Here is a 7,627-nt window from a genome sequence, read left to right on the forward strand (position 1 = left end):
CCTGTCTTAGTTGTGCTCCGTAATGACGAAAGAGTGGAGACATGGTATGCATGTGGAATATTTAAGAGTAGTTTGAAATAATAATAATTTCTCTATTTCAGGAACTTTTGTGGGGAGAATTAAATGTCAGGCAGGTAATATTAAAGGGATTGTAGTAATCTTCGGAAGTGACCAACGGTCACAATGAAACCACGTGTAGCAATAAGTTGAAATACTTCCGTGTGCTTAAGTTAAGCTGAATTACTAGCGTGTGTACAATAAGTTGAAATATTTAAGAAATAGCGTGTGTACCATAAGTTGAAATATTTAAGAAATGGCGTGTGCAGGACTTGAAATTAGAGACGAGTACTTCCACGTGGTGAGTACTGTGTGAGTCTCAATCCGTGTACGAGACAAAGGATAAAGAGAAGTACTCGTCCATGATATCAGTTGAGGACTCGCGTGTGTGATGAATGTGTTCTTAATGTTACTTTGCGTGATATGATTCCGTGTGACGCTAGATTTAAACTCTGAGAGAGAATAAAGGTGAGTCGGCCGTCTGTCCAGCACCGCCACTTGGCTTGCATTGCACAGGAAGACGTGTATATATCTCCAGAGTTCATAGTAGGAAAGTAGAATTACGAAGTGGGGCAGTGTCGTGTGAAACTGGGATTAATATTAATTGAAGTGGGAAAGCTGAAAGTGATAGTGTTGTGATTAATTAGTGTTTTATATTTCTTATTGCAGTGTGATGTATGTCATGTAATTTGGGTATGTGTGGTTTGCATGGGAGAGTAGCAAGGTAGTTTCAAAAGATCAGTGGGTTATGCTTGTTCCTTCGGTACCGCTCGGTCTGGAGGAAAGTTTCGTGATGATGATTGTGAGAGTCGAAGTGTGAGGTATAATAAAACATCCACCATCCCATCTAGAAAGTGCACTGTAGCGTTAAAATAATTATGAGACCATAATATAGAGATTAACCATTGTAAAGCCATGCCCACTGGGCGGAATTTCTCATGTGTTATTGTTGTAGGTTATAGAATTTGTGTGTTTAGGTTAGAGAATTTATCGGAATAAATAAGATAGTGAAAAGAAAAAGATTGGTGGACTTTTCCTTCGAATTGTATGTTGTCATAATGTCCCGGAATAAATAAGATAGTGAAAAGAAAAAGATTGGTGGACTTTTCCTTCGAATTGTATGTTGTCATAATGTCCCGAATTTATAATGTGTGCGCCATTCATATTCAGTGCGGTGGCCACGTGTTCACAAAAGCCGTTAAATAAAAGACAAAGAAAATGTGGTATTGCCAGTGCGTAGTGTACAGTCAGAGTTCTGTAAATTACTGATAGTCAGATGCGTGTTTCCGTTGTGTATTAATCATATAGGAGGATAACTTGTAACTTAAGTGTGAGTACTAGAGTTCATGTTACTCGATAAATAAGAATGAATCCACTCGCTTGGCAGACCACTCATCTTGCAGGCCTGACTGCTTGATGCCACAGTATGAGCAAGGCATGTGGGTGCCTCTCATAATTTCGACCCTGCCAGGATATTTTGTTGCCAGGATAATTTGGCCAGGAAATAATTTGCCAGGATATTTTTTTTGCCAGGATATTTTGCTGTTAGGGTTTGCTGTTAAGATTTTATTTTATGGAATGTATTGTGATGCGATAGGAAGTAAAATTTTTTTCTGTTTGCAATTTCTTTCCGGATTGTTGAGGATCTTTTATTTTTTATGTAATTAATTGCTATATCGTCCAAGGCTGGAAGATCGTGGTATAATTTTTTTTGCGTAATGTCCGTAGTAACTAGGTCGCAGTCGAAAAGTGTAGCCACCATGGAGAATAGCGATTCTGGGGTGAACGTAGCAGTGCAGCAGGAAGTAGCTGTTGACCATGGGTTAATGAGCGGTGACGACAAATACTCAGAAGGGGCTGAATTGTTCAGCGGACCGCGGCTAGGTGATCCTTTATGCGGCGGGCTTTGTTCACAATCGGGGGCTTTTCCCGACGACGCAGGCGAGCCGGGACTAGGTCAGATATGCAGTGAAAGTGAAGCTACCCTTGGCAAGGCTACGGTTTCTCAGGCGAACGAGGTGAGCGCGTCGAAAGTAGCAAATGACAATGTGATACTGCAGTTTTTACAGAAGATGGATAAAGATTATAAGGAAAGATTGGAAGCGATGGATAGGGAGAATAAGGAGAGAGATAGGGAGTTTAAGGAAATATTGGACGCGATGGATAGAGATAGTAAGGAAAGATGGGAAGCGATGGATAAAGGTAGTAAGGAAAGTATGGAGGCATTGGATAAGGGAAATAAAAACGCAATGAGGAAGCTACACACAGTTATCGATGAGCGTCGGCCCGCAGTTAATAATCGGTTAGATGAGGGGGAGAAGAATCTGGGTGCATTGAAACAAGTATGTGAGGCCGTGAAAGAAAAAGCTAATAATTTGGAGGTACAAGTATTTGCAATAGAGAGTGATACTACTGAGCGTAGGGACGTGTTGCCGGATGAGCGAATCAAAGAGGTAGTGGTCAGAATGAATACGATTAGTGCAGATGTAGAAAAGCTCAGTATAAGAGGCGAGACAGGCTCTGACAGTACGCAGCGAGAGGTTTATGCCAACCAGGGGGGGATACAATCACTATTACAACTTAAAGAGGCGCAATTAGAAATAAGTAGGAAACATAGGGAAGAACTAGCACAGTTGCAATTAGCGTGCAGAAGCGAAGGTGAAACACCACCAGGTAGACTGCAGAGGGAGAGTGAAATAAATTCAAAAAACGAAAATAGGCAGAAAACGGAAGACGAACTCAGAGAGTTAGAAGAACGGTTGTGTCGGATAAAGCAGGTGGCAAACCCAACTGGGTATAGTCCAAGGCTGTCTCAATTTCACGATTCATTACCTTCATCGTGGGGACCGCTCCTCAAAATGAAGTTTGTGTGTAACCATTTGAGGGACGAGGCTAGAGCGAAAATGCAGGAAGTTATTAAAGACTGTAGTAGCTATTTAAATGAATTCTGGTCGAAAAGTAAGCAGGACCAGGTTACGCAAAGCATATTGATGATGCCATATTGTAACGAAGGTGGTATAAGAGATCCAGTGTCATGCTATCAGGAAATGCTGAGACTAAATAGGTATTTGGATGTGCCATACGAACCTGGGGAGTTCATAAGGATCTGTATAGCGAAGTTGCCAGTGAAATTGCGCAGAGATATAGCGATAGCAGGCAGAGGCGTAGACGATTCTGCGTCATTTCAGCACTTGGGTAATGAGAGCGGTATCGTGAACGGAGACACGACTCATAGGTCAGATAGTGTCGAGGATAGACGCTATCAGAATGACAGGAGAGCATGGAATCCTGGCATTTCATTCTTGTCATAATGGATTGAAGGATAAGAGAAACTAATCCAACATATCAGCCCTTAGTATCTTGCTTTAAAGCACATGCAGCTGGCACTGGAAATTGTCTATGTAGCAGACATACTCTACTAATAGGTAGGAATGCAAATACCATACTTCTGATCAGAGAATAAAACACCAGTAATGGCATCTGTTAGGCTGGTCTCTCAGAACAAAATTTGCAAATTTTTATTTCGAACAGTAAAGTAAAAGGACTGTTTCCTCAAAGAAACCAGTTGCCAAAATGTTATGTAATAATGCCAATGAGTCCACTTTAATTAGTGTGACTTGACTATTGCAGGTACTTAACACGTAATGTAAAAAAGTCGACATTGTGGTCAGTATGGAATAGGGTACGTTAATATTGCTGTTACAGGTAACATCAGTAATGTGATCGAAGTTTTTAAATTAGATGCCATCTGATCTATAGTATGTCACAGTCGTGGTAACAGTTATAATGAGGTGCTGTGTATGGTTGTTCGGAATCTGGTGTTAGTGAAAGAGGTCACTAGCACCAAAGTTTCTAACACTTGGGCTGTCCCATCTCTCACAGCTTGCATATTCTCTGCACACATTTAATTTTCATATAAACAGATTCCTAACTAGCAAATTCTTTACGGTGTATAGTGGACCATTCAGAGTGAGGCGGATTGTCCATGAAAATGCTGTACTGATTGAGACAATCAAGGGAAAACAATCTCGTGGGCTTCACCACATTTCTAACATCAAATTATGGAAAAGTTAAGGATATATCTAAAGTAGGCGATTTATGGTAGATAGTCAGTGTATTTATTTGTGGTGTGTAACGTTGTGCAGGGTCAAAATCGAACATAAGAATTTTCAGGCGGGATGTCAGGAAGTATGACAGAATAGACTGGTCGAATGAGTCATGAACAGGAGTCGACAGAGTGGTGTATGTACATCTTTTTTGTCATATGAATAAGGATCAAGCAGAAACGACGTGATGATTAATGAGTGGATAAAGATGGTAGATAGAGAAGCGACGTGATAAATAGTAGTGGATAAAGGTGATATTTAAGGAGAGAAGCGACGTGAAGCAGTGTGATTAATAAAGAGAGATTCGACGTGATGAAACAGTGGTAAATAAAGGTGAGTAGAATTAATAATGTGGAGATGTCTTAGATGTATGTTACAGAGAGGCCTGTGTATGCTGCAATAGAGATTGATGCCAATGGCGAAGGAAGACCAGGAAATGATGGAGTAATGGACGGACGGAGAGCCGAAATACGAATGAAGAGATGAGGACAACTGCACAATGTGAAAGGACATAAAGGGAGTATGAGATCCAGATGGTGAACGTTGTGGAATACTGACGTAAGATGTAATATAAGTGTAAATCTAATTATTACCATAACAGTTGCTATGTGAAAAAAAATAATTTTTGTTGTTGTTGTTGTTGTTGAAGCCTGGTACCAGTATAACTAATCAAAACGGTACCAAGAATGTGTACAGCTATTTTGCAGGAGGAATAATTTGTATATTTTTTGTTCTTAGATGAAATGTCGCAATTCTAAGTGATATTTAGCAGGATGAATAATCGGTGAAGTGAATGCAGAGATAAGCCGATGGAGAGAGGTGCCAGAGTGAAATGACGAATTCGGAGACTGGAAAGCTATCTCCGAAACAGCTTCATGTGTTATGTGGTTGAGTATAAGGGAGCAAAGGTATGGTATGTTGTCGTGAGTGTGGTGGTGTTAAGGTTAGCTGACTTCTAGACCTATTCTGTTAGTGTATTAATGGATTGAATGAGAAGGAAAATGTGATGTCTGGTGAGTGAGAGTCGTAGAGTAGTGTGATCAATGCGCACACTCCTGTGAAGGGGATGCTACCGATCTGTAACTAAAACATTATTGTGTATTGTTTGATTTGGATGAACCTCGATGGCAGGTCAGGATTTGACATCATGTGGATGGTTCATACATGTCCTAGAAATGTTGTTATGTATAATAAAATGTAAAATATATAAAGGGATACTAATTTCAGTCTGTCACAAGCACAAAGGTGCATTTTATGTTGTAGATTTAGAGTCATCAGTTTCTAAAATGTTTATTGTGTTAGGATGTTAAAGTAGTTTAATATTTAATAACCTGTGGTAGATAATTGTGAGCTGTGTAGATCATTTCTTATTTTTTTTTTGTTAGAACACTTTCAAGGGGTATTAATCTCAGTCTGTCACAAGCACAAAGGCTCACTGTATATTGTAGTTTTAGAATAAACAGTTTCTAATATTTTCACTGTGATAGGATGTAAGAGTAGCCTACTATTTGATATTGTAATTATGAGCTGTATAGATTGTTTATTATTCCTTTTGTTTTGTTTTTATACTTTCATGTTTTTGTATGAGGGACGACAGGTACAATCAATAGCGCAAGTGTGGGCTGTATATATAGAAAAGGGATAAATGTTGATGTTGTATGTGTAAAAAAAACTAGGGGGTATGATTTTATGTTTTTTTAGAACAAAGATTCTTTTATTACCAATGTATCTAACAGATCATACATGTAATCAATGAGTATTTAAATATATCCTTTTGTCTGTAATGTTGCGAGATGCACGGAAGGGTCTGACTGATTGGGTGTCGTAACGCCCATACCGCTAGTGGGCCGAGCTGACGTCGCCATGGCGACGGGCGACAGAGCCGCGGCACTCCCCACTCCACTGCCGGTCGGGGTACACTCCACGCGCCCGCTACAGCAGGTCAACGGCATGGGGCGACACGCACGTACCACTGGCCATTCATAAGTTCCGCCACCCTTACGACTGGGGAAAGTAACCCGCGGAGGCAACAGCGGGTGGTTTCTTCTGCTCAACGGTGCGCGGAACGGAGCCACGGCAGAATGGACGACGCGTGGGAGAGCCCGGCGGGCATTTGTTACCAGCAACTATTAACTAGTACTGGACTGTGGAGCTGTGAAACAAGATGACTGCTCGTTATGTCTCCATAAGGTGGAAAGTGAAGGACTGGTGTTTCCACGTTGTGAGTGGTGGAAAAGATTTTGTCTTTAGCAGACGGGACGATCGTTTTGTTTTGTCTTGACCACTGAACGGTGGGATCCATAAACTTTTGGCAGTGACTTGTTAAGTGTGCTTTGTGAATTGCATGTGGGACGCTTGGTATTCTTGAAGAGGACAGTTGTCGTTTGGTGACTAATTATTGTATGAACGCAAGAAACTAGAGTGGGACATTGACATTTGCGTCTGTAGTAGGAGACATTTCTTTAATTGGTGTGGGAATAAGTGTTGTTTGTTGGAACTTACGACTTTTAATTACACCATGAACTGAAAGGACAGAACCATGGGTAATAGTAGTTGTAGGGCCATTTCTGGACGACCAGATTCGTGTGGATGGTACGCTGAGAGTGACTATGGCATTCGTGTTTAATGTGAGATACAGCTTACTGTTCAGTGCGTGTTCAAAATGCCGATTTGAGTGACTTAAAGACTTTCGTCCGGGAAACCATGGGAGAGCTTTGACACCGAGACAGTGTTTCTAGGAAAACTATCAGCAACTTTTTGACCCCAAGAAAATCACAGAATTAAATGTTTCTGTGTGACTCGCAAGATAGGGAATAATGTATTTGTAATTGTGTAAATGTTTTTTTTTATATGTTTCATTCCTGAAGGGACAGCAAGTGTAATTGTATTTCATTAACATTTAGAATAGTTAGTGTTTGTTTTTGTTTGTTCTGAGTTATCAAGTTCACGTAGCGTGTTTATTAGAATATTTGGTACAATGATGCTTTAATTATTAGCCGGTTGCGTAATACTAATGTAGTGGCTCTTGTTGCATTGGTCAGTAAGGTTGTCACAGGGGACAAGAGTTTGCATTGCACAACAAATATCGGAATTAATTGATGCATTTTAATGTCGTGGACAGTAATGATCTTGTTGGTGTGTTGACTGAAGCCACTTATTTTCATTATCACAGTGGTGATATTTCACATTAAAGTGTAACAAAGGCTAGTCGAAATGCAAGTTCTTGTCGTCTAGATGTGTGACAACAGAGAAATGAGCAGTAGAGTAAGATACGAGAGCTACTGGTGGATTCAAGCACTTATTGCTAAACTATTTACTGCGTGTATTGATCAAAGTTGATGGACTGACTGGCTCAGCAGCAGGTATTTGTACTGGTGGATAAGGATAAGGTTAAACTCACTGTTGAGTAGTTGTGGCAATTGCTTAGGTGATGATAGTTATTGAGGTATGACATGATGTCTTAG

The sequence above is a fragment of the Schistocerca piceifrons genome, chromosome 1, assembly GCF_021461385.2.
Source record: "Schistocerca piceifrons isolate TAMUIC-IGC-003096 chromosome 1, iqSchPice1.1, whole genome shotgun sequence".
In the NCBI taxonomy this organism is placed as follows: Eukaryota; Metazoa; Arthropoda; class Insecta; order Orthoptera; family Acrididae; genus Schistocerca; species Schistocerca piceifrons.